The sequence below is a fragment of the Coturnix japonica genome, chromosome 4 (genome assembly GCF_054131305.1).
Source record: "Coturnix japonica strain WE chromosome 4, WE-NBRP24, whole genome shotgun sequence".
Classification (NCBI taxonomy): Eukaryota; Metazoa; Chordata; class Aves; order Galliformes; family Phasianidae; genus Coturnix; species Coturnix japonica.
Window position 1 is genome coordinate 51,487,554 of NC_140666.1, and position 27,873 is coordinate 51,515,426.

Here is a 27,873-nt window from a genome sequence, read left to right on the forward strand (position 1 = left end):
GCTTTCCATATGCATTTAATATGGCAGAAATCTCAAACTAGGAACTCTTTCATTTCTGTATTGATTTAAATTAAACTGATGTTGAAGCTTTTTCAGTCAGTGGGTTCATTCTGTTTTCTGATACTTGTAGCTGATAGCATGTATTTTTTTGCTACGGAGTTTTTTTGTTGGTGGTGGTAGGGTTGTTTAGTTACATCTTGCAAAGTGTTGGTTCGATTGCTTCTCTGTAAAAGAAGCTGGGATCAAGACTGATGCAGCCAGTGGTGTTGGTTTGATTTAATCCCTTTGCTCACCTAATTTATCTTTTAGTTACTGTTTTGGGAATATCAGAGATAATTACTTCTCTTGCAGGGTGGGAGTGGTTGCTGCGAGGAGGAAAGTACTTACAACAGAAGTGAGATTCTCCCCACTTTCTTTTTCCACGTGCAATATCACTGCTATCAGAGAGGGAGGTCTTTTACTTTGAAGTGTTCTTCCAAACTAAGCCAGAACCCATCTATTCATGATTTTCTGTGCCTGCTTGCCATGTGTTGTGTATACATATGTCTTTTCCTCCGATGTAGGTCATAAAACCAAACTGTCAGGTATGTTTTGTTATGAAAGGGCCACTTATTGTAGCGATGAATTGTCTTCATTGAATTCATTTTCACTCTAACATGGCTTTCAATGAAAGTTTACAGACACTATAGTTCAGGCAGGCAGCCAACGCAGAAGGGATTTCTGTTTGTATTTCTTTATTTCAGTGCCAAAGGAGGATTAGCTCGTGCTGAAAGGGGGAGAGAGGTGAGCTAGAAATGCTTGACCTGGTCTTTAATAGACGTTTACTCATTATTTTCTTTGAGCGTTCTGCAAGTCTGTCTTTACACATATGGGCAAGAACAGGTTAAAAAAAATACACAAAACAACATGTGTAGACCTGCCAAAGCTTTACAAATCTCTTTACTAGCTACATTAAAACAAGCTAAAAGAAACCTGCTGTATCTTTTTCCCTTCTTTTGTTTTTTCCCCAGTAGGATTTTAGTTTTTTCTTTCAAGCCCTGTTTTGGTACAGGAGGCACATTTTCATAGTTCATGCTTTGCCAGCTCCAGCCTGTCAGTGTCCGTGCCTCTGCCATGTTGTTCAAACGTTTGCTGGGTTGTTCGTGACCATGTTTGCGTGAGTGCTGCAAATTTTCTGTAATGTATCTGGTAATTTGCTTCAGTGTAGCACGAGCTGGAAGATGGGAAGCAGCCTTTGATCTCTGACTTTGTGATACCAGCAGGGGAGAAAATAAAAAACACTTTGGAGTCAAGATGTGTTAAATTAGTTGGAAAATAATTTGACGGCGAGTTGGCAACAAATACATGCCATAAAATCGCTAACCCTTTGAGTAAAATACGGGTATTTTCCAGCAGTGGGAAGGAGCCTTAAAGCTTTTGTCTTGGAAAACTGGCTAGTGGTAGCTGGAACTAAGGCTTAACATTTCTGTTCTGTATACAAGAGCTTGTTTGGGTATACCATGGTGTTATCTTAAGAAAATGGAAGTTGTTAATACGATGCCAAGAAGCTCTTCACATCTTATTTGGAACCTGTGAATATTTGTTTAAGGCATTTCCTATTAGTAGTCTATCAGGATGCATTTGGTGCCAACAACTATCCTTGCCTCTCTTTTTGCAAGTCATTTTGGCTTCCCAGTTCCCTTCTCTGAGTTGCATAGTGAATGTAATGTAGTTCATTTAATGACCAAACTCCTGTCAATTATTGACACTGTCACATGCACATGAAGGCTTTGAAATCATTGCAGTATTTTGATCACAATACACAAAGAATAAGCAACAAGTCACATTCATCCAAAGAAAGCTGAGGTTTATGAAATAGCCATTTTAAAAGAGCACATTTAAACCTTTTGAGCTTTCTATCAGCCTTCTGCGAGGGCCATGCAACCGCCTTCCAGAGCTGTGCTCTCTGGGCAGAAATGACGTTTTCTTCTGCACAAAATCTGACAGTGTCTTTTCAGGAGCAGTGGTTGGGATGGGAAAACACCAAATGCGTTGCGACAAGGAAACATGGAGCAAAATGGAAATGTTTAAGTTTAGGTTGGGAAGCCAGAGCGCATCAAGGAGCAGCTCTGAATTAAGGCAGTTGCACTGGGCTCGGGAACTCAAGGTAGAAGGAAAATCAGGAATGAAGTCACTTAATCGAGGAGGTAGGGTGAGGCCATGCTCTGCAAAGCTGTGTGTGTGGTAGCAGTGTGTGTGCACGGTTGCTCCCCAGTCTGCACGTGTTTATGGTTTCTCTGAGGATCCCTCTATTTTCAGTAAGATTTGTCTCAATTACTGAGCTATGGACTTCCTTACTTGAAACCTCAAGTGCCCAGATTTGCCAGCAGTCTGACTGCAGTACAAATACCTGAGTAATTTAAACAGGTGGCTATTTGCAGCATAATTACTGCAGTTGTTAATGATAAATAACAGGCTCAGCTTGCAAACCCCAAGAATATCTAATTTGCTCGTCTGCCTGCAATGGGTTTTCTTCTGTGCAGAATACAGATGATCCTGCTCTTGCAAGCTGTAAAAAGGCATTGATTTTAGTTCATCCTCTCTGGTCCTGGAAACACTTGCAATTTCTTTGCAGGATCAGGACTTTTGCTGCTTCTGTAAGAGAAACTGGCCCTTCCCAACTTTAATAATATCCCAGCTTTGTGAGGAGGGAAGAAACCAAGGAACAGTCTTCTGAAATATCAGTGGTAGGGATTTTGTCCTCGCCTTTGGCAAACAGAATGTTCTTTTTCTCCTCAGTCTGATGAAGGCATGTAGCACTGAGCATTTTGATTTTTAAAACAATATTTTTACACTTCAGCTATTCAGTAATACATTCTTTGAGAGAAGGGTTTGTGCACCAAGATATAAGGCCAATGTCTGCTTTTTCATAGTTTGTTTTGTAAATCAATTTTGTAATTTTAATGGGATTAACTCATGATGTTTGAGCACTTGCGCCTTGGCAGTACTGCTCAGTTAGCAATTGGCACAGGTTCTTCCAAAGGAAAACATGATTCAGGTGAATCTTGTTTCCATTCCAGCCATTTCATAAAAAGAGTTTCTGTCAGAATACTGAAATGGAGAGCCACTGCCTGTACTTCCAAAATACTTGCTCCCTTTCCCTGTGTTTCTTTGCTGTGTTGTGTAATGAAGCAATGATCATTATTACAGTGAATAAATAGCCCAGCAAAAATTGTATATAAAGGAAATGTTGCCACCTTGGTGCATGCCCTTATTCCTGGTTAACACTATTTCCCACTTTAGAATCCCCTATTTTTGGTTGGTCTGTACAGTTTGCTACCAAGAAAATAATGCAAAATTGAATAGCAGGAAATGCTTCTTAAGTACAAATGCTATAAAGCTTGGATGTTAATGTGGAGTTTGTTTTCATATCAGAGCCTTGTTTAAGGCATGGGAGATGCTGGGGAAAGAAAGAAAGATTTTCTCATGTGTTAATCTGAGGTTGTTTATCACGTAGCAGTACTAATTTTAGTAAGTGTGTACTTCCATGTCTTTGAGACCAGTATTTCACATAACTTTGTGTTTTCCTTTTGTACTTTTTAGACTCTGTTAACTTCTAAGCACACATCCTCTCTTTATACATATATATACATACATACATGTAGATACATAAATATGTTTGAGAAGCTAGCCTAATATAGCTCAGCATATGTAATAAGAGACCTTGCCTTGCTTTCTATCCACAATCCATTACGTCTTAGGGTATCGTTGCACAAGAAGCTTGCATTGGCATGACACAGCTTTGGTTCTGGGTGACAGGCTGACAGACAGACAGGAATTTGGTTGCAATTGCATTTATTAAGGATGCCAATAAAAAGATACCATTCAAGTGACTGTGATCATTTCTGTTTTGCAGGCAAAGACAATTCTTTGATCTTTGAAAGCTTTTCTCCCAATAGGTATTCTAATAGTTGTGTATCTTCTGTCTGCCTACAGATGTCTTCAAAGGAAATAAAGCAAAAAACACCCCACAAAGATATAATATAGTTTAGTATACAGAAGTTGAACGGTCATGTTAAATAAACCTGCGTGTATCGCACAAAATGTGCCTTGCAGGAAATGTAATGTAAAAATTTTCAGACAGTTAAATCACAAGCATTTGTTGACAGCACGTTTGATATATTGAGATCTTCCATGCCAGGAACCTCGTGTCTTAATGAATAGTGTCTTTATTGCGAAACCTTCGTACTTGTTGGTGGTAGTGATAATCCATGCTTGTTATGACACTGCTGCATTTTGCTAGATCTGCTGAGGATTGAGCAACATCTTGCATGGACTTGTTGATGGAGTAAGTAACAACATTTTGGTTAGCTCAGGTTATTAATAAGGTGCAGTAGAGCAGCATGCAGGTGGTTTTGTGGGGAGTTACAAGCTATTTGCTAAATATTTCAGATGCATTTGGTTTTACTTGGCCAAACTTTCACTGGGTTAAAGTGACACTTAAGCTTACCTTGCAGCTTGAGGCTGATTTCCTTCTGCTGCTCATGGCGCTGCACTCAGCTTCCAGACTTCTCCCTGCCGTCAAATACAAAAAAAATAATATTAATGGTCTAATATCCGAAGTAGCTGGAAAGCTTCTTAGGTAGTTATGTTGTTGTTAATTCAATGTCCTTGTTGGTTTTCTTTCATGTGAACAGCATCATAATACACACAAATTTATTACTGAATGTTATCACCTGCCTTATGCCTCTTGTTTAATGGCAAATCATTTACATGTCACTGGCCACACACCCAGTTTTAATCATTTGCAGAGTGAATCTGTGTTCCATATTTGGATGAAGCTGCTTCAGTCATATCCAAACAAGCTGCCATTGCAAGCTGCCAGAACTTGGACCACTTTCCTTGGACATGTTTTGTAATGGCATAAGAATTTTGGCATGCTGTGGTGTAGAGGCTAATTTCAGGCAGTGCTGTCTAAACACACTAGATTTCCCATCAATTATACTGCTAAATCTTTGACAGACTCTGCCAGTCTTTGGGTAAATGCTTCCCAGTTTTTCATTCTGACAGCCAGAGGAAGAGAGGGAAATGAGAACTGTTTTGCTCGCAATTCCCAATATGGCAAGTGTGTCAGATTTTCTCAGCTGACTTTTTCTGCACTTAAGGAATGTGTGATAGATCTTTGTCATCATACTGTCCCCTCAGATGCTTTAAATCAGAAGTATACTAGTGTACCATGTTTGATTTTAGTTCAGCTTAATAAATCATTGGGTTTTATCTCTTACTTTTTAAATGGGAATTATGTGTTAGAATTGGGGTTTTGCATTTAACCAGATAAATATTTTCTTAATTGAATGAAAGTGAAGAAAAATGTTAGTGTCTGTAGCACTGAAGATTTCCTTGCCCCAATGCTTAGGGGTACTTTACCTCTGTCCCAGGTGTCTGTGAAGTTGTGATACAGTGATGCAGTACAGGAAGCTCTCAGCTTTGTGTCCATGGCCTTCTACTTGATCTCTCCTTCTCAGAAAGTAACTGAATGCTGCTTGTAAGTGTGCATTTGGATGTACATGAGTTTCCTCATGCATGTGCCTTAAGCCCACTATTTCTCTAAACGAGCAGACTTGTTGTGCACTTCCTATGCAGTTTTGTTGGTGCCTGCACAATGTGCACAGCTGAGATGCCTGGACACGCAGTAGCTCCAGCTGGGCCACCAGCTGCCCAGACATCCCCACATTCAAACTGTGGATGCACACACAACCATCAGAGTCATCCAGGCAGCATTTCTAGGAAATCTGTACAGGCAGCAGCCTTACAAATAGCTGGTCACACTCTGACTCTTCTCTCCTTTAGTTTGTTGAATGGCATCTTCTTGCAAATGTCATACCTTTGTATTACAAAGAAATAGAAGTGTGTGTGTTTGTATACATATGCCTACAGGATAAATGAAGTTGTGTTTCAAACTAGGTAGTGATATTAGCATTGCCCTGTATGTAGCTGCTCTGTGTGAATATGTACAGAATTAAATTCTATTATTAGGAATGTGATTTTGTACAGATGTGATTAACATCTGAACATAATGTTTAAAACGCTATCCCTATTAAAATCATTAGCTGTCTACCTCCAGGTACTCAGTAATGGCATTTCAATAAGCATAGGCAAATCATTCACGGAAACAGGAAAAATAATTAGGCAAAATAAACATGATTTATTTTATTAAGGCTGTTCTTTATTAGTCCTTTAAATAAACATTATTTTCATTGGCTCAGTGCAGAGTTAAGTGACCGCTAAAGAGAGGAGTCAGAACTCATTTAGCATGCTAGTTCATTATGGCTTTCAGTTCTGCTTTTACTTGCTTTTATGTGACTCCGACACTTAAACATAGGTAAATTAATGGGACTGGAGTTGCTTTGAAACTGTTAAGCCAGGAAGAAAAAGCGATGGTTTCTATCCTGAATTGCATGAGCGGTGTTTTTTGTCTTCTGGATGGAAATCTAAACCTTAGGTCTAACCAAGCCCAGCTTACTGCTGGTTCCCCCTGGTTCCAGCTGTTCCTTTGCATTTTGCAGCCCCCCTCTGCCATAGAGACCTTGTTGGAAAAGCGTGCAACGACGTGGCCAGCTTACATCAACCCTAAAGACTCCATTGCTGCTGTTTTTCTAAACTAGCCCATCTGAGGGATAATGGCAGTCAGAATTTAACAGCGTGTTCCCTCCTGCAAATGAGAAGTTATGGCATTTATTTACGTTTTTCCCAACAAGCATGTGGCTTTGAGATTATTAGTATGTACATTCTTTTTTTATTCAGGGATTTTTGGCATCTCCCCCTCTCTCTGTCCCTCCTTTGTTTTTTAAAGAAATGTTTTCTTTGGGTGTGCTTGGGGTTCAGGAGTTGGTATTGCACAGTGCAGTCACAGCGAGGTAATCCTTCTGTTAATCCCTTAACTATCCTTGAACAGGGAAGGAGGCTGTTCTTTTGAGCTGGCACAGGGAAGTGCCAGCGATGACAAAATGATAAAAAATAATAGTATTTGCACTCCCTGAGTGCATGAGTCTTCTTGGGGCTGCTCTGTGAGGTAGGGAGAGGAGGGCAGGGAGTTGCTGGCATCCTATCCTTGGTGGAGCTCAGCTGCTGGCACAACTGGAGAACTGAACCTTGTGACGTACGTGGGCTTCATGAATGATCTGCAGCTCTGAAATGGGATTTTCTGCTCTTGATTGTCCATAGTCTCCCTCTCTTTTTTTTTAATTCTAAGAATAATGGCATTTCCCACTTGCTTCCTGCAGACTTTGATCATGCTATTAATACAGCTTTCAAAAGAATGTGCAAAAGCAGTCTAAGTAATTTAGCAATGCGGACACATGCTTGTGACAATACTGAGCAACCCCAATAAGCATGATTTGTAATAGTAAGTAATACAATAGAATGTGAGCACAGAGCATGTTCTGAAATCTAAGCCCCCAGTCTTTGGATCAAGCTTATGTTAGCAGACTGCGCTATCTTTGGATAAATTTTAGCAGGAGAGGCTTTCAGATGCTGCTGAAGGGTGGGGCCCACTTCACTGCATAATCTGTGTGAGGATGCTAAATGCAAGTGATTTGAATGTGTTCTTAAATGGATTAATTAAAATAACTTAAAGCACTGTTATGGCTGCCTCCATCAGTATGGAGAAACGCTTCTGATTCTTTGTGACTTGTTTCATTTTCTCAGTAAAGTGGAGAATTTATGTCAAGCACTTCCTTTCCAAAATGTTCTAAACTCAATTAAGACCTCTTTAATTCTGACTGGGAGAATCCGTTTGTTGTCTTAATGCAGTTTTAACTCATCACCTTTAAATTCCCACCTTTATTAAATTAGCGTTATCTTCCCCAAGTGCCCCCTTAAGGGTTCTTGGGCTCTTTGAAGAGCATCTAACGCCATGCCAGTGATAGCCAGAAAGGAGTTCTCATGCCGAGTGGGTTGCTGATAGGCAGAGGAGTAAAAGATTAAATGGAAATTACAATCCATCTGGAAAGGATTTATTATCACCAAGGATGGACTGGAATCAACAAGGGATTTTATTAATTCAATTAATAAAACCTTTTTTTCTCTCCCTGCTGAAAAAAGATTAGATAAGGTGGCTGGAAAATAAGGTGTCAGTGATGGGATTAGAGAGGTTCCTGCAATTTTTCAATCATTTTGCTTTGAATTAAACAACATTCGAGCTTTCTTTAGGGAGTGATGGTGATTTTTTTTTTCCCCTCCTTTTTAGACTGTAGTTGCAGACTATTTCTCACTGTACCTGTGCCCCTCATTTAGAGCCAGCTTGTGTGGGTGTTTGCCTCCAGGTACCCATATGGTAACAGTTTCATTGAGCCCTGCTGCTCCTGGGGTTCCAAACTGACTCTCCTGGCTGATAACAGTCTGTGCTTTGAGTTTGCTGGCTGCAGTCACATTTGCTGGGTGAGCCCCATGGACTCATTATCACAACAAAATATCTGTAAGCTGTGGTAAGAAGTAAGGTTTAGCTGAAAGCTGTATTTGTTTCATCTGTAATTAAGTTATTTGTTCCAAACTTATAAATCTCTCCTTCCCCTTTCCTTTGTCCCCAACTAGCTCATCCTCTTAGATTCTTGTCAGGTCCTCCACTCCTTTTCTAGGTCGAGCTGCCTTCATTACCTCCTTTCTTCTTACACTTTGTTTTTGAGGTTTTTGGCTTTATTTTAGCCACATTGTGTGTTTCTCCTTGCCATCTCCATTTCCACAGTCTTTTTGCAAAGGAAGTGCCTTGTCTCTTTGCCCAGCACCTTCCCACCTAGCCCAAACCATAGTTCCTTTTGTCTCTGCACCTCACATGTTCCCACCCATCCCATCCCCTTGTGCTGAGCTGGGCGACTGGCAGAGGCAGCCAGCACACACTGCTCTTTCCAGCAAAGGGTCCCTTTGTGTGACTGCTGCTTTCCTCATGCCAGAAGCTTGGCTGATGCCCTTTGGGTGCTGCATGCTCTCAAGCTGGTCTGCTCCACATGCACCTCATTCTGCCTTCGTAGTCCTGTCCTTCTCTGCAGCCAGTCATGCATTCTTGAACTGCACTGAGGTGCTCTTCATCTTGCCTGTTCTCAGTGCCTTTCCCTTTGTATTGCCAGCTTCTTGTACCAGCTCTTGTTCTCTATAAGCTCTCCCCTGTGCTCCAACTTTTCCTGAACATAATTCTGACTCAGGTAAGGCTGCATTTGGACCCCTCCAAAAGAGGTTGTCACCACTGTGCAAGCCCCTGAAGATCTCTGTTGCTCCTTTGACCATCTGATACTGAACTCCTACTGTACCATCCTAGGGTTGCAGAAGAGCTCCATCCATCGAAGAGTCCTGGCATTGCCACTGCCTTCCCAGACCTTTATGCCATCCCTCCTGTATCCTTAGAACAGCATGAGTTGTGCTTAGTGATGTTCTTCAAAGAGAACTGAAGCTCAGTTAAAGCCTTGTGGCTGTTTATGCTATTTTTGTACACTTCTGTTATGAGACAAAGAAAAAAGATTTAAGCTCATATAGGTATTCAGAAGAGTTCATGTCTTAATTTGTAAGAAACACTGCTAGTATCTTTGGAGATGCACTGCAGCGGAAGCAGCCAGTGTTAGTATGCTCTTTTTGTCCTGCTATCCAGGAATCACAAGCAAGCAGTCTCAGGTTTGTTTGCTTTAGGGTTGGCCAGGGCCCGCACCCTATTTGGTCAGCAGGATCAGCCTTGACTCTTAAGCAGCCTGCCAGTGCGAGCTGTAGCTAATTAGAAACCCGCTCTTATGGTCAGGTTCTCCTTTCAGAATGTTAATTAATTTTCAAAACCCCTGTTATTTGGAGGAATGGGATTACAGTGACAAGATAAGGAAGATCAGGCTTCTTTTCCAGATCTGTTACACTTCTGGCTTCCTACCCTCCTGCATGCTGATCAGCTCCACAATAGCTAGGGCAGGGATGTGAGCCAGCCTTTGGGTACTCTGGAGAAAATACTCCCACGTTAGGGCTTTCCATGCGATAGTCTGTCCCCTTCTCCCCGCTTTATTTTGCATTCTCTTGTAATATCTAATTGATGAACCTCCATTCTTTTCTTTCTGCAAAAAAACCATGCAGTTATTCAGCATTGCTCTGTGGGAGTCTCCTCGAGGTCAGCATTCTGGCTCTGGATTGTTTGCTCACAGTGCTTGACCCCCTGTTCCAGGCTGTGACCCTTCTGCCCACGCAGCTTTGCCTGGTATTGGGGTGGGTGCTCTGAGCTAGGAGCCGGTGAACCAAAATGCCTGCACCCTCTACAAATTCTGGTACTATGTTGTTTCTTGCCTTCCACCTGCAAAATGGAGATAACCGCACTTAACCTACCTGTACCAGAACAGAGTTGAGAGATTTAATTAGCTGCTGTCCACAAGGCTTTTGAAGGTGCAAGGTATGTATGAAATGTTTTTAGGCATTGCTAAGATTAGCCTTGCTGAATTCTTCTCTTTCTTGTACGATAATGACAGTACATACATACACAGCATGTGTGCAGATTGGAAATAGTTAATAGGCCTCATGTGCCTTCAGAAAAGGCATCCCATTAAAACAAAACAGCACATCAAAGTGAATTAAGCCCTTTTGAAATAATCTTTCTTACTGTATGTGGTTTAGGACCAGCTGAATCCTCTGAAAAGCCAAAGCAGGGATGGGGGGGGAGAGAAAGACACTTATTTATGTGAGGCCTGTCCCTCTGTTTGATATTGTACAGCCAGAAACTGAAAGAAAGGCTTCCCTAGTGTGTCCAAGTTTCTGGTGAATGGCTCCTTTGGGTGCGGAAGTGAGCGCGGGGCTCCTTTCAGCTGAATGGAACAGTTAATGAGTGTTTCTCTGTTCTGCACTGCTGGAATGAGACACATCCCTCTTTCTAGGTCAATAAGTTAATCAAGTCAAGGATTTCTGTCCATTGTCCTTCTTATCAGTCACAGCTGCATTTGCATTAGGAAGCTTTCTGTTTCTTTAAGCCTCATTCATGTACTGATTAAATCCCTTTCCAAGTCTGCAAAAGCGAATGTCTAATGTATTTTATAGCCATCTCCCGACCCAAGTGAAAACAACATTCAGTAGGATGTGTTTAGAAGCAGATATTAAAAAAAAAATGAAAATCATTGCTTTGATTTATCTGCTCATCAGTGATAAAATCAGGGGTCAAGCAGGTAGAAGCTTATATTTCTAACATGTGATTTTAACTGGATGTTGCATAGCATTGATATTAGCATGTACCCTGAGAAGCAATGTAAGGTAGAAAGGGAAATTGTTCTTGGGTGTTTGAGTAAGTGGTGCTGTAGCATCTCATAATAACTAGCAGTTGTCACTGCAACATGCTAGATTATATGCTCTTGCCAGCACATTTCCAATTCACAAGGATGACTGAAGGATAAACAGAAGGCAAAAAAAAATAATACAAAAATGTCTACCAGTGTGACAAACATTGCAGTGTTTAAAATAAAAGATATATGGATCTGGAAGAAAACATGAACAAATCAGGTTTCATCAGAATAGTGTGAATATGCTCTTAAAAAGATAATGGCTGGCCTATGTCTGTGCTTTGGCGCTCTCATGGTCACAACTGTGCTTCCTTTTGCATTTTAATGCCTGCAAACCTATTCAGCCAAGCATTTGAAATATGATAAAAAAACCACATTTGGGAACCAAGGAAGGGTTTATGACTGGTCAGCAAAGTACTAAGGATGAGTGACTCTACTGTAACTCTCAAAAAAATCTATTGTATATGTATTTGTATGTTTTGAGAACCTGTGGTAGTCTCCGGTCATTTTAAGGTATCCATGTGCTATGAAAGAGGGCTGCATTACTTGACATTTGCTGCAAACACACTCAGCTGCTGGAAAGCAACAGTATATAGAGTTAAAAGATGTGAAGAAAGCAAAGCGAATCCTTGGAGTTGCCTGGAGACTTGAGTGTCGTGTGCTGCAGGAATTTCTGCCATTGCATGACAGTGTCCGACAAATCTGAATTGGCGCAAGATCAAACGTTTATATATTTTCCATAAAACTACTTTCCCGATGAAAGAAATATGTCTGTTGAATCAGAATGTTTTGCTTTTCAAAGCTAGATCGCTAATTTTAATAAGACTGCATAAGATACATTTTAAACTGAAAAGTGTTTTCATAAACGACAGTAGGCAACTGTTAGGTTCCCATGCTCCGCTTTGGTTCAGTAGTTTATCATTTTCCATGGGAAAATAGTCCATTAAAAATAATGGGCTGTGTCAGCAATTTGGATTCACCTGTGTTGATAAGGAGCAGCACAGCCATCAGTTGGTGTGGATGCATATGAGTACCTGAAGGGGCATGGAAGCTGGAGCAGTGCAGTGGTGGGTAACAGCTCTACACTCACTGGGAATCAGTGGCAGCTGCAAGGGATCTCTGAGGATCCAGCTGGCTAAATATGCAAGAAAAAAAAAGTGGGTAAAATATCTCAAGCCCTCAGCATACTTAGGAGTAGATGACAGACAAGGTGCAGATTATTTGAGCGGTTTAATTATTATTATCATTTGTCCACGTTAGCCTTTGGTTTCTAGAACCACACTTTGATTAAACTTCTTTGATTAAACAGATGAATTGACAAGATGGATGTTCTATGCAGCCCTCTGAAGCATGGTACAAAATGATGAGCTTTCTTCTGCTTTAGCTTTCCTTGCTGCGTTCTATGTTACCTACAGCCAAGTGGATTTAGGATGAATCAATTGGGGCCTAAATATCTTATTTATCTCTTTTACAGGAAAACATTGCAGCTATAACTGAAAGAAAGGGAGAAAGTAATTTTTTAGCTTTTCTACAGACTATTGTAATTTTTTTTATTGGTGAGATAGGAATAGGTTTACATCTGCCTGAAATGGAGGGCAACACGGGAAGGGCAGGCAGTGCAAGAGAGGATTTGGTGTGAGTAAAGAGGGTGATTCCAGCTTTCCACCCTTGTAATTACGTTCCAAAGTAATGCGGAGGGATAGTCTTAAGAGCAGATGTTTAACTGTACATTGTCACCAGAGGAGCCACAAGCTGAGTGGGATTTTCCTGACATATGGGGAAGCATTTAGCAATCACAAGACATCTATCTTTGGTCTGGCCTGCATTAGGCAGTTCTGCCATTGCAGTTATGCTGGTCTTTAGCACAGACGGAAGTTGTGCTGCACCTCCAGGGCTCATAGATTGAGGACAGCTCTACTAGAAAATAATATATTCTGCCAGGATAGGCAGTGTTACAGAGAGGATGAGGAAAGTTCCACCAGCAAAAACCATCTTTTATCATTCTTATTTATGCATGATGGTGTTGAGTTGATTTAGTTTTAATATGGTTGTGCCTGCAGGCTATGGTATGAGCTCATCAGGTTACAAAATCAGATGGTTCTTTGGTCCCCTAATGGGAATCTCTCATCAGACTGTTACAGTAAAAATAATTGTTCTTGTTGGAAACAAGCAATGATAAACCTGATCAGATTTGGTGTGTAGTGAAGTAGCATAGTGATGTCAGATCACCAGAGCTGGTGCACAGATGTGCCATATGTCCCATTATTTACCTTTCCTCTTAAAATTTATAGGTGAAGGCTCACCAAACTGGAGCAAAAAGCTTTCCTTTTGCTTTGAACGCTTGTCCACTATTTCACTTGATGTAACGAGTTCCAGGTGAACAGGGAAAATGACTTTCATGTCTCCGTTGTTGTTGTTTCCTAAATGCAACCAAGTTATAACACCTATATCATAATGAGAAAGTGCTGGTTGTTTATCACATCCAGGAGTGTCCCTTCAAAAGGGACAAAAGCTAGAAGTTAGCATTATGGTGCTCCAAACTTAATTGTAGGTGCAAAACCACCGCGAGTTTGATTCGCTGCAGAGCTTCTGTGCTAAAAAACAGCAGACATGGATTTACTCACCTAGTCAGTAGTCCTCTTAATTTTACTCATGTGAGTTCTTGGCAGGGACATAATAGAGTCCACACTCTTGAATGGTGAAATTTATTATGCTTTTCCTGTAGGGCTATCTTCCTAGTTTGCTTGTGTAGTTTTATTTCTTCTTTCTCTCTTGTTTCCTTCCTCTGTTTCCAGTGGAAACTGCCTGGTGTATGTGATAGGTCATACTGCATCAATGTGTCCCACCAGTGAAATGGCAGTAAGTGATCTGCCTGTTTTGTTATAGCACTATGCTGCTGTCTTGTGCAAGGCAGCAGGTAGGTGGGCAGAATGAGCAGTGCTGCACTTGCATGAGGTGTGTCTTCACATGTTAATGCAGTTCAAGGTGCTGAGCAGGAGATCCTCCAAGTTGGAACAGGGAGAAACTGGGGAGGAAGGAGGAGGAGGGAGAGCAAGGTCAAAATGCCAGAAGCTACTCCTACAGCTTTTGGCAGCCTCATCAAAAGTGAAGGACTGAATGGATCTTGAAAGTACTCTTTAGGTATTCCTAGATGGTTGAAGATGCTGAAAGTTGCTGCAGCAACTGCAGGGTATTTGCTTCCTTGTTGTCATTTCCATTTTGTTTTTGCTGATGAAGAGAAGCCATCTATTGTCTTTTGTGCAAATGGGAGTTACTTGTGTGCTGCAGCAGAGCCGAGAGCTCTCCAAGGTTTTTTTCCAAAGTCTTTGCTAATACCTTCAAGGTGAAGAGAAAGGGATGAAGCTGGATGTGATTTGTTAGAGCAAAGAAGTCTGCTGATACGGTTCTCTGAGTTGCATAGGTAAGCACCAATCTCACCTAAGTTTATGAGAGTTACTTACATGATATTAAAAGCTGAGAGATCCCAGGGTAAGAGGGTGTCCTAGAGCATTTTACCCCACTTTTTTTTTTTTTCCTATTTTTTTTTCCTTCTCTCTAAAGCATTGTTTGGACTTGCACAACGTTCTGGTTTTGAGTTGAGTTTAGTCTTCCTAAGAAAAATGTTGCTGTTCTAATGTGCTTTATTCAGTTTCATTGTAAGTCAGTTAGGAACAGGTAGAAACGAAACATCATTTTACTCTTAACCAGGGGGTTGTATTGGCTTAATTAAATAAAACTACTGCATTCTTCAGGTAGTCTCCCACAATAGTTGCCCATGCTTGTGTGTATGTACTCAGACGTGTGCATGCTGAATGTGTGTGCAACAACACGTGAGCAAATTTCTGTGTATCAGCCTGTCTCATACCTGTCTGGCCATTGATAGGTTGCCACTTGCTCACTGGCAGAGAGGTGTAAATCCTCGTACAAATTTAGCGTGCTGCTTTGGCAGTTCTGCTGACAGACCGGCAAACAATTTCTATGCAGAGTGTGATTTTCTAGCTTAGGAATAGAGCCACTTTGAGTAGAACTCAGCGTTTTAGTGAGAAATGTCTAAAACGTTTACATAACCTATTTACATATGAATACAAACATCACAGGCTTTATATTAACAGCCCTTGTTGTTGCTCATTACTATGCATAGAAAAAGACATCAGCATTTCTAGTAGCATCTACAAAATTATAAATATGTGATAGAGTAATTACTGATTTGGAAATCTAAATTATATTAAAATGATTGTAGCATCTGTGTCTCCAAAAACCTCTCCATTTGTCAATTCTAATCTTTTATTGCTTAGGCAATAAACATGATTCTGATGTCTTTCACAGTTCTTTCTGAACACCCCCCCCTCCCCCCTTGAAATTAAAAGAAGTGATGGAAGCAGAGACTTGATATGGAAGTATCCAAAATCAACCCATGGCTGTTTCACTCACCCTTTTTTTCTTCTTTTCCTCCTGCTAGCTCAAAGATATGAAACCTGGTGGGAGCCTTTGCTGCAGATTATGTAAGGCAAGCAGGAGTTGCCAGGAAAATCATGTCAATGATATTTTGCCCCGGTGCTCTTCAGATGCTCCTTCTCAGGGCAGTTAGTGCGGGGCTGATCCTTCATGCCTTTACTGTGTACTGGCTTGCTTCAAACAAATGTGAAGCTCCCGTGACACAGGGGATGCATTTGGTGTACTCCATGCATTCTGTGCACTCCAAGCCTCACTGCAGTGATTGTGATGCAAAGTGGAAAGTGAGGGCATATTCTGATGCCCTTAATCTCAGTAGTGCTTTGCTTCCAGAGGAGTCCTTGCAGGTCTCTCAGCACCATTAGGCAGTAGATTTACTTCAGTAAGTGACAGTAGTAACGGTGTTTTTTCATCTTAAGGATCTCAGAAGGTTTTGTGGGGATGTCAGCATAATGTTCCCATTTTCCAGATGGAGAAAGAAGAGTGACGCTCACTGCCTTATAGCAGAACTCATAGGAGAGCCCCATTGCTGCTCCCTGCCAGGTCTTCTAGCCACTAGAAGAGGCTGCCTAAGGGAATTTGTACGTCCCTCACTCAGCTGTGGTGATTTCAAGCAGCATCTGTTTCCAGGTTTTTCATTCCTGAGCCAAAATATTGACTGGGGAGAGTCAATAGGAGATGATTTGCCTGGAAATAATGCGCTTGCTAGAAACACTGAGTACTGATGTGATGAGTGCATTGATAAGCATGGCCTGACAGAGTCAGACTGACCTTTGAAATGGTGTATGAGAACAGGTCCATGTTTTCCAGCTTGCATTATGATGGGGAGTGGACTCATTTTCTGGAGAAGTATGTTTCCTCTGGCATACTTTTCCCAGTTTTAGCTGAGCTGTATTCCCCCATTGACTTTAATTATGGCACTGCCTCTAGTTTTCACCTCTCTTTACACCTTCTGCTTACACCACGCAGGGACCTAAGGGCCTGTATTTGCATGGTAACAGTTCTGCATGATGAAATGTTGCTGTATAAATAAAGCATTCATCACACCTGCAGGGGAGGTTGGAATAAAATCCCGCATAGTTTTACTGCATGAGCAGTGAAAGATCGGAAATGACAAATGGTTTGACAAATAGTGTGCAGTGCATTCATAGCATTATTTATTTACTCGATCACGTTGCAATAAGTGAAATTAACCTGGATTTTTGAGTGAGGTTTCAGAGTATTTGTAAAGGCAGGGTCCGCAGTGTCGATGCCCAAGCCCCTGGCACTTGCAGGGGCGGTAGTTGTTAGCTGCAGAGCTGAAGCATCTCTTTCCTGGGCTGCGTGCTTCCAAGAACTGACAGATAGGAGGCTCGGTTGGGACAAAGGAGATTTCTAAATTGGTCAGTTGAAGAAAATAGAATGTTGACTGTCACCTGTTATATTTAGTTTGTCGAGGTTAGCAGTAGTGAGCAGTAGTAACCCTGAAGCTGGGAGATCCTCACCTTGACTGCTCACTGCAGCACCTGAGATACCATTCACCACCATTCTTCTATTTTACTGGCAAAATAGGTCAAAGAGCCAGGCTGCAAAATGGACTACTGAAGTGCTTCAGGATTTGAAGTCTTCACAATTTTAATGGCATTACATGGAACTGAATGTCTCATTTATTTTTTTTTTTTCCATTGCTGCTCTCACCTATACATAAATAGGGTCAAATCTCCAAGCCAGATAACAACAGAGTCTGCCTGGTGCTTAATTCTAGCAGTCTAGCATTCACTAGGAAGATAGGATGCCATTTTCAGCCCCTGTCAATGTGCTTCCTCCATTACCAAGAACAAGTGGAACCTGTTGCAAAGGAAAGAAACTAGGCCCTGCCCCATAATGGTGTTCTCCTGAAGATGTAAGCAAAGGGCTGATCACCATCTATGAAATTAAATCCAACTTTCAGATCCTCAATGAAATACACATCTGTGAAACTGCTAAAGAGTAGGAACAAAGTAGGTGTGAGGGACAAAGTAAGGTCAGAGCAGTAGGCTCAGCTTTATGGTCCTGATGGGGCTTCCGAGCTTTCTGTGATTTGTAAGCCTGCAAGGTGTTGCTGCATGGTTAATTTGGGTGAGCTGTTGAGATGAATCATGTTAGCTAAGGAGAACAATGCCAAGTAAGTGGGTGTGCTGGCAGCCAGGTGTTTGTGATCAGCTTGTGGAGGGGAGAGGAGCTCCAAGATGCATAACCCCATGGCTCACGTGCGCGGGCTGGTCCTTTTATTCGCAAGAGGTAAAAATGCTTCAATTCAAGGAAGGTCTCAGGTGGGCGGTTTGGGGACTAGTGAAACTCTTCTTGCATGTAGTTTTTAGTAGAGGCATATGCTTAGTTGCTCCCCAGCTCGTACCCTGCTGATGCTCCATGGGACCTGTAAGTGGTGTTCACCCACTGGGATGTGGATCAGGCAAGAAGGGAAAATGCATCAAAATGTTCCCTATCTTAACCCTCAAGTGCAGAGGGGAGGGTTGCAATGGAGGTAGTTGCATTCTCTTGGGAAACCCCACTGCAAGATCCAAAAGCTTCACGTGGCTGCAACAGTTCAGCTCCTTGTCATAAAATGGAGGATTTTATTTGCTTTTATTAAGTAACAGAAGCTTAATTAAGTGTTTTTTTCTGAATGTAATAAAGTGATACAATTGAATGTAGGTCAGTCTCAAGTAATTGTTTCAGTGTTTTAGCAGCTGTTTAACTGATGCTCAAGTGTTAAATTAGAACGCTGGGTTTTTATTTATTTATTTTTTAAAGGGGCTAAGTGGTCTCCTTCTCAGGGGACTAGGGAGGTTAGCCTTGCCCCTTTGAACCTAATTAATCAAGGCAAGGCCGGGCTGTCCGAGGGCCGGCTGTGGAATGCTCTCTTAATTGCTCACTTGTGCAGTCATTTGTTTTGTATAACCTGCGACGGATTAAGCTCTCTTACAGAGGCCTTTGCTTCTGTGATGGAGCAGCTCCAGCGATGCAGCAGCAAGCTCCCCACCCGCTGCAGGAGGGGAGGGACCGCTGTCCCTGTGTGTACGGTTCCCTGTTGCTGCTGGGTTCTCAGGGCAGAGTGAAAGTCCTTAGCTGCTGGTACAACCCAAGAATTCTTCACGTATCCTGCTTGCTCTATTTTATTGAATGTGAAACTTTAGAGAGAGAAACTTTAATGATTTTGTGTGCGCTTGTGTAGTAGTGTGTGCTCCGTCGGGACCCCTCTGGCATCTCATGTCTCCAAGCAGCTGTCAGGCAGCTCAGATTCTTTTCCAAACTACCAATGGCCAAACTATTTCCTCCTTCTCTCAAGTATGGAATTTCGCCCCTGAGTCAGAGGGTCTGGGAGAAGCAGTGGTGGGATTCGATGACAAAGTTAGGGCTGCCAGAACATTAGGGCCAGGAATAAAATCTTTTATACCAGTTGAAGGAAGTGTCAGGAGGATGAACCAGGACTCTGGGTTCCTGCAGGGCTCTGTTTAGCTCTGGTGAATTGGTTTGAGACAGCGCCTTTCTCGTAATGCTTGCCATTAGCATTCAGAAGAAAGCTAGATCATTTTAAGATGTTTCAAAAAGGGATGTTAAAATTTATCTTCCTTTTTATTAGATCCAGTGTACCAAGGCACCCAGTGGCTTTAGAAATGTAAGTAATGACAGGCAGAGAACAAATGTGAACTATAAGAATGATTTATGGAGACATCTGATGAATTTATCCCGCATCTTTACCCTTTCATCTGTCTCCCTGAACTTCAGCTAGTATGTCTGAGCTGCATCAGTCACATTTTTCTAATGTTGACTTGCGGGAGACATGGTCTGTACTCTGGAATGTGGTTTTCCCAGTTTCTGCCCCACCTAATGCTGCCCTGCAATCCCAGGCAGGGCTTTTTTGTTGGTTTTGTTTCCGCAGAGCTATCTGGGTTGGATTACCCAGTGGTTATGCGCTCCATGACATACCCACTGTCTGAATAGAACATAATAGCCAGCAGCTTTGTGTTCTCCATGAGAACCGAGAAGTCTCGGGCCGTTTTCAAACAGCTGGACCTTTTTGTAGCTGCTCCAAGAATGAAGCTCTTTGGAAAAATTCGGTGGTGGTGGAAGGCAGAGCTTTTATGGAAGTCTTGGCCCTTGAGTTTAGCTTCCTCCAAAGAAGATTTCTTATATATGGCAAGGTTAATTCTGTGAACGTAGTCTTACAGCCTCTGTACAATGAAATAGGCAGTATCCCACTAATGCAGCATTTTCCTCATCTGTACAAAGACTGGAGGTTTTACAGATGCCCTATTATCCTCTTCCTAGTAGTTTAGCTAAATCTGTATGCATTTTGACCACATAATTAAGGGCAAGTAACGTAATGCACAAGTCATAGAGGATGACCAGCGAGAGAGGGGCAGGGTGAGGAGCTGGTGTGCTGAAAACTTCCTGATGAAGGATGGAAAACATGTGGAGGGAGTGGTGGGACAGGTTGGTAAGGGTAGAGGTGTGTGATCCTCTACTTGTCATGGCTTTCTGTTGAGCACAGCGTGAGAATGCCTCAGTGGATCTGGTAGACAGATGTGCTTAGAACATCATCCCTCCATCCATGCCACGTGGCTGCATGCACCCTCAGAAGGCTTGGTGCTATCTTTTGACAATGTGAGGAACTTGACAATGGCAGTCTCGAGTAACATGTCTAAGATTAGGCTATTTTTTTTTCTTTAAACATTTCCTTTCCTATATACTTTGGCAAGGCGGTACTGGGCTGGAAAGCGCGTGAAGGTTTTGTGACGCTGTGCTTTCTCTTGAGCTTAGAATCAAAGTGCAGGCTGCCTTTCTTCAAGCTTTGGGCTGAAGATCAAAGAGACAGAGTTGGCTACATTGGAATAAGAAAAAATAATCCCTTTTGAATATCAAAAACATATTTGGTTCATTTCAGGACTCTTGTGAGAAATTTTGGTTTGTTTCTCATTATTATTTTTACCTCCGGAGCCACAGACAGGCCAAGGCTCCTTTGCTCAAGGTGCTGCGCAAACTCAGGCTTTGTTAACAATGCTGTGTTAATGACACATGCCCCTGGCAGGCCATTTGTTTCATTCATTAATACTATGATTTTTTTTTTTTTTTGTCTGAACAGATTTAGCCATGATGCTAAAGGCATAACCTGCCACGTGTTGATCTTACAGCTCATTTGGCTGGCCTAAGGCTGAGGGACATTACTTCCATAACTGAACAATCTGTGATTCTGTAATATGGACCTTAACTTAAAGATCCTTTCAGCGTCGGGCCATAGGCAGGACCAGTGAGGAGGAGGCTGCTCTGGGCTTTGGAAGCAGCACTGCCTCAATGCCTTCGGTTCACTCCTGAGTTCATTGGGGAAGTGCCATGCGCTGACCTTTCGTGCTGTTTGGACATGTTCATTTTTGTTTCATTCAGACATTCAATTATTATGTCAAATTTGAGATGAAGGGCAGTACGAATGATTCAGGCCCCAAACCTTTCTTTAACCCTATTGGCAGAGGTGAAAGGCTACTACATTAAACCTACCAGCCCATGAATACAGATTATTTGAGCTCATTTAGAGACAGCATTCTCTAATCTCACGTTTTCCTTTTGCAGGAACCTATTTCTGGTTGGGAGAGACAGTAAGCAGCAGCACTGCTGTTGTTATGAGTTGTGTTAATTCCTTTTACTCCAAGGAAACATGACAATTATTGAGTTGGGTGCAGTGAAAGCGATACAGGAATCTCTTTTAACAGCAGGACAGAATATCTTTTGTATTTACTTTTATTAATATTATATTTAGCAGATGTCTGAATGTTTGCGTTCAGGTTTGCTTTAAGGATAACTGACTCCGAGGAGAGAAGATGGAATATAGGAGCAGCTTTTGAGAATGACAGGAGAGGAAGATGAGGTCTCTCCATAGGTGTCTGGGAAAAAGAAGCCCCCACCTCATGTGAGCTGCCACTTCTATCCACCCTGAAATGTGTAATCTTTAATGGGTTTTACTGTGGCAACCCTCCAGCCCTCTTAGCATACCTCAAGCCACCAGAAAATGATAGCTGTTTCCTCTGCCTACCTCAGCTCCCAGTGGTAGCACTGAAGAAGCAGAAAGAATGGGCTTCAGCTTGCACTGATTTGTGCTGAAAGAGCAAGGAAAACCAAGGAAGGTGGAATGCCAGCTGAAATTCAGCCCAGACCTCCTCAAGCCTTTAATTTGACCTCCTAACCCAAATTAAAAGCCAGACTGTTTTCTGTTCACAGTTATTTTAACTAGTGTTAACTCTGGCTAAACCACCAAGCCTTTTATTGCTTCGTTTGCTTTAGGTGTTTACTCTCCTCTCCAGATATCCTGCCAGTGTTTTGTAAAGTGGATTTTTATTAGGGTGCTACAGAAGTTTATGGAGTTGGAAGAAGTAAAGTACCTGTAAAAGGGGAGATGCAGTCCTTTAAAAGATGAGCTTTTACAGCCTGAAGGCTTGCCTGGTTTTGTTTTCAGCCATACATATTGTCATCCAAGAGGTGAGGGCTCACACTGCAAATATGTCCTTGTGCACACCCTTAGCTCCTTGAAGCTGGAGCAGCCTGAACCTTTTGCCTAAACACAGCTGGTGGCTTAGGCTGCTTAGTCCTCCTGTCTGTCCTTGGAGGGTGAGAGAAGCACGGTCTCACTGCCGGTGCTGCCCAGTGCTCAGCCCCCTGATGCGGTGCAGAAGGGTGCCCCGAATTGCCCTTAAATCCATTACATTTTGCCGATTTGCTGTTAAATGCTTCTTGTTAAAGTTTAAAGGCCTTATCAATGAGTTGCAAGAGCTTAATTCCCTTCTTAAACTTTTTCCCTATGTAAAACTGGTATTTAAATTCTTTCCAGGACCTGTTTTCCATCCTCTCACAGGCTCCCCGTGACACATGCAGGCAGTCCCCTCAGTGACCTTTGCAGCTCCGAATGGGCTTGTTCAGATTTTTCTGCTCTTTGGCTGGTCCAGGTTTTGGTGTGGCTTTTGGTGGTTTGCTTTTCTTCAGTCGTGCCTCGCTTAATATAAAAATAATAATCAGAGGAATGAAACGGCTTGAAGCGATGGAAAGAGGAATCTTTTTCAAATAAAACATCATAAGCTTTTACAATAGCCTTAGCGGTTTAAATGCATCTCGTTGGCATACTGCCACCAAACTGCTTGGTGAGACTACAATTAGAGTGCTCTGTGCCTCTCTCTCTATTAGTTTGATCAGGGAAGAAGCAGCCGCACTGACAGCTCTGGCACCTGGATAGATAATTAAAACCCGTCAATAAAACAACAAAATGCAGCGTGCAGAGGGACTCGGCTGCAATAGCATTAAACACCGCAGATAATTACATCGCAGCAGAGGTTGGAAAGGCAGCTTCTCCCTTCTCTGAAAGATCAATAAAACAGACCAATTCGTAATGAAGAAAATAGTCCAGGAACTGGATTTTCATCTCCCTGTCATTAGATCCTTCACTTATATCGTTTTGCAAAGGCAGAAGAAAGATTCTGTTGAGGAATTCTTTGGTTTTGAATGGCAAGCGAGCTGAGGATTTAGCTTTGCTTTTGTGTAACATGTTATTAAAAGCAAATGTGGTAAACCAGAGGCTTTACCCAGAGCTCGTGGTTCTGTTCTCTCCCTCCACTCTCTTCTGCTTCCCTTTCCTTTTTCCCCTTTTTCCCCCTTTTCCCCTTTTTTCTCTATTACTGTTTCCCCTTATTTGTAATCCATCGTAAGTCTCCTCTTGAAAGTAAAATTTCACTTTACTTCCTGTCTGTTTTCTCCAGGGTATTGTTATTTATTTATTTATTTTTTCCTCTTGGCCCTTCCTAAAGAGTTGACTTGGAAATACCACATATTGACAGGAAAGAAGACACTTCTGGCTGACTTATTCACCACGACAAGCTTTTTCTTAAAGCAATCATCCAGGGAGGAGATTTCTGTGTTTCAGAAAAGAAAAAGAATGTCTTGCAGCGTTGCCATGAAGGATAATGAATTAAGTCTGTCTCTTACTGTAAAACCATGAGAAAAGTATAATAGACCTTGAGAAAGTCTTGGATATTGATGTCTTGGCTATATTAGCGTGTCCATTCATGTGATGACTGCCTTGCCTTTGCAAAAATAATACAGTCCATGTAAAACAGATGTCTCAGTCGAGCATCTCTTTTATCTGGTGGGCACGAAGAACCCCCTTGTGTGGGTTAGCACAAGCTATGAACAGGGCTCAGTTGCAGCATGGAGGGATGTGAGGTGGATATTTGGAGCTCTAGGCTTTCTACAGCCCCGCTCAAGGTTTTCTGGTTGGTCTCCCCAGCACGATCAGTGCTGTCCCTGTGTTTTTTGGAACCCTTTCTGCTTGTCTGGGGCAGATGGTCTCCACCTGGGTGGGGCGACCTAGGCTTGTGCCTGCAATGATTCAGGCTGAAGGGCTTTAGCTTGGGATCGATCTTTCATTTTGTGCTGCCTTGGCGTTTTTGTTCTGGCAAACATAACACCCCAGACATGTCTAGTCTGATGCTGCTGACGTGTCTATGCTATTAAAGTTTCTGGAAAGGCCTAAAATAAACATCACCTGCCAAACTATTATTTCTTCCTTTCTTTCTCTTTTGGGTAAATATATCAACAATGTCAGCATTGGAAAAAATCAAAGATGTCAGAGGAGGAATAAGCAGCTGTTTATGTCTGAAAGTGCTTCTCCCTCGCTATCATAAGATGACCTTGTCACTTAAAAATCATAAAAACGTTGCTGGGGAGAAGGAATGGAAGAGCACTGAAGGGAAATGAAGTTTGTTTTTTGCTTTTTTTGTTTTTCTGCTGTCATTATTTTAAATCTGAGTTTAGAGTTGCAAACAGAGTTGAGCCCTGCAGCTGGTACTGAACTCAAATGTTTCCTTCAGTGCCACTGCTGCAAATGGAAAACAAATACTGCTGACTTATTATTGTCTTACATTAAACTCTTGAAATTCATTTTCCACTGGAGCAGGGAGAAATTCTGCAAAAATAATCCTCATTTTTTATTACAGTCTGTGTGTTACACTGAATTGACACTTTTCTTCTAAGGTAAACATTTTTCCATGTTTGAAAGATAAAACAGGCGTGTTGCTAAGTGGGATTAAATAGAGTTAGAAAGACAACATAATCACCTATTTTTTTTTTCTAGTGAGTGGGGCACTTTGCACAATTTGTATGAGATAGTTTTTTTTCTCTAAAGCATGTATGTGAACTATCTGTTTATAGGATGCTGGATGTTTAAAGGCTGCTGAGTACCTCTGACTGATTTTTGAGAGGATTTGGTGTGTTCTTCCTTGAGCATACAGCCTTCTGTCTCTTAATTTGAACAAAAATTGAGGTCTCCGATTATGCTTCATTTTCTTGGTCTCTTGGTGACCTTCTGTGCCTCAGCATAGAAGTAGTTTTGCAAATGAGAAGAGTTATAGACATATGCCTGCTAGGAACTGGATGGAGCCCAGCTCATCAGGCACATGGCAGGCATAGAATGCCAAGCACTCTTCCTGCGGTAATGACTTCATGGAATTAGAGCCTTGGGCAGGATTTGGAGGTAGAGGTGAAAATTGCCATATCCCTCAGTTATCTCTTCCTGGCCTGCGGTTGCCCTAATTTGTCTCGATATATTAAAAGAGCCCGCTTTGCCATTAGTGCCAAGAAATCACAAGATTCAGTGTAAAATCCCTTCATTTGAAAAGAAGAGCAGTGCAGCTCATGGGCTGGTTTCCTGGGAAGGGAGTAAGGCACAATTACATGTTTTTCCCTCCCTTTCCAAGGCTTACGATGCATCTTCTTTTATGAATCTCCTCTTCTGTGTCACTTCTTGTGTGTCACTTAGTATCAGCTGGACCTTTAATCTTTCTGGAATGAAATACGATAAAGCCAAAGAGACTGAGAAGCCCTTACGAAAGTGGAAAAAACTATAAACAAAACCGTGTCAATCAGGGTTGTATTGATGAGTGTTTCTTACCCTTTCCTCTCCTGAAAATTTTTGTAGGCTGATGTCTGACAGTAATAGATGGTTGAATGGGTGTTAGTGTTTCTAACCTTTTTAGTCCAAATTGCCTTATTTTAAAGTGTACCGGAATGAGAACCAGCATGAGAACCATATTTCATCTTGAGGCCTTAAAAAGAAACTCAAAATGCCAAGTACAGGGTATGGTTTTGCTGTCACTATGAAATATGCTGAGATATATATGGGAAAGGTGGTTTTTTTGAGCCCTTTATTTTTTTTTTTTCCTTGGCAAATTCCATGGAGTTCTGCCACCACTTTGTATTTCAGATTTTTGGGTAGACTTTCTCATTTTGTTTTCTGTTGCCCTTCCCTGGGTGGCACTGTCAATTTGTTCTCACCTTCTTTTGAAGTTTCTGTGCTGGGTAGTCATGTATTTTGCCATCCCCTATCTAGGGCACTGCAAGTGTTTAAGGTGGCTATGGCACTTGCCAGAGTTAGGGTGCTAGTGTATTTTTTCTGCTGCGTTCCCTATTCACCTGTTAACTCATGGTTCATGTATCTTTGATGATGACCCGGTATACAGCATGCTAAACTGAAGCTGTTGTTAGCAGCCCAGTTGGGCTTCTAACCCAAGTTTTCAAACACTGGTTTCAAACATCCTAATCATTTTGGATCCTGACTCGCAATTTTGAAACGCCTCTTTGTTCTGTTGCTCTTACTCTGTGTAGCATGGCCAGGATTGTCCCCAAACCCAGAGAAACTATTGATTAGGCCAGTGTGACTGCTTGTTGAAAGGCACATTGAGCCCGGTAAAGGCTTTTTGTTGAAAGCAAAGTGTTGGATGCTGTTCAGTGCCTCTCCTGGAAGGCTGCCCGCTCGCACAGCCCAGCTACCTGTGATGTCCTCGCCAAGCCACCTGCCTGCCAGCAGTGAGGCAGAGGACAACAAAGCCAGCCTTTCTGTTCATAAAATTATTTTTCTATGTATCTGATAAAACTACTTGCTTGCTGTGATAACTGACTTCTTTCAACAAGAAAACATGAAAATGTCCCAGCCCTCTGGATTATCTGTTATCCAGCAAACGAGTCTGATGAGCAAACGTATCAGCTCTTATTAATCTTTCCGTAAAATTAAAGAAATTATGGAGCTTAAGGCAGTGACTAATGAATCAATTTTAATTTATGGGCTCAAATAAAATCCTCATTAAGCCTGACAAACTATAGCCTCAGGTAAACACGAAGCATTTCCACTGCAGAACTAAATGAGCTCTGCGCTGGATGTTGTGGCTTTTGCCAGCAGAGCAGCGGGGTCAGAGGTCCCTTGTCTTGTCACAGGAGGCAGCAGCTTGGAGAAAGTAAATGCAGTGGTCCAACCCCCAGGAGATCTGCTTCTGGCATGAGGAAGGATAAATATCAAAGACTAATTATATTTCTTTCTCTCTCTTGACTGTTAAAAATAAAAAATAAAAGGAATAAAGTGAAAGAATTTTTTCTCCGTTGAATCATTTTTAACTAATGTAAGCACGTTGGCTATGTATGAAAAACTACTATTTTGTTTTCTAGACAGCATATTTGGTGAACTGTTCCTTCTCCTCTCAGTGTTACTGTTTCCAGTCTTTGCTTAGCACTAAACAGCATTATTCAAGATGACTGTTTTCGTGGGAGTGTTTTATAAATATTTTGTAAAAGCTATTTATGTCTGCCATAAAATATACAATGATTACTTTTGCCACAAATGTTGCTGCTTTAGTTTTTGCATTTCATTTGATTGAGATGCTGATATTTTAGGTTAGCTGGGGTCAGTGTGATCAGTACTTCGACAAGTAAAGGATCACACACTCACACTCATTTTTGTTTGTAGATCTTCCTTGATTTGCTTTTACAGAGATGCCTCCTGGTGCTGTAAGAACTGCTTGAAGGGGAAGGGGTTGTGCCACCATCTCTCTTCCCTTTTGGAAAAACTGCCTCTTTACTGTCACTTCCAAAATCAGAGCACGTTTTGTGCACAGGCAAAGAGTTATCCTAGGGGTATGGATTAGCTGAAATGTAGTTAGCATGCAAGAAAATGGCAGCCTGAAGAGAAGTGGCAATAAGCTGATGTGAGCGTCAGTGTTCGCCATCAGCCTGTGTGTGCTCCCTGGGGAGCTTCCTGAGCTGATGCTGGAGACTCAGTTCCTGCATCTTCTCTCCTTCTGATGCTGTGCCAGAAGTTGTGCCAGACTATTTT

The 27,873-nt window shown here is 41.8% G+C and overlaps 1 protein-coding gene across 41 annotated transcripts in view; it reads left to right on the forward strand.

Annotated features, from left to right (window-relative positions):
* Positions 1 to 27,873, forward strand: part of ADGRL3 (adhesion G protein-coupled receptor L3) — a 475,677-nt gene that overhangs the window by 241,441 nt on the left and 206,363 nt on the right. The gene's annotated exons all lie outside the window — the stretch shown is intronic.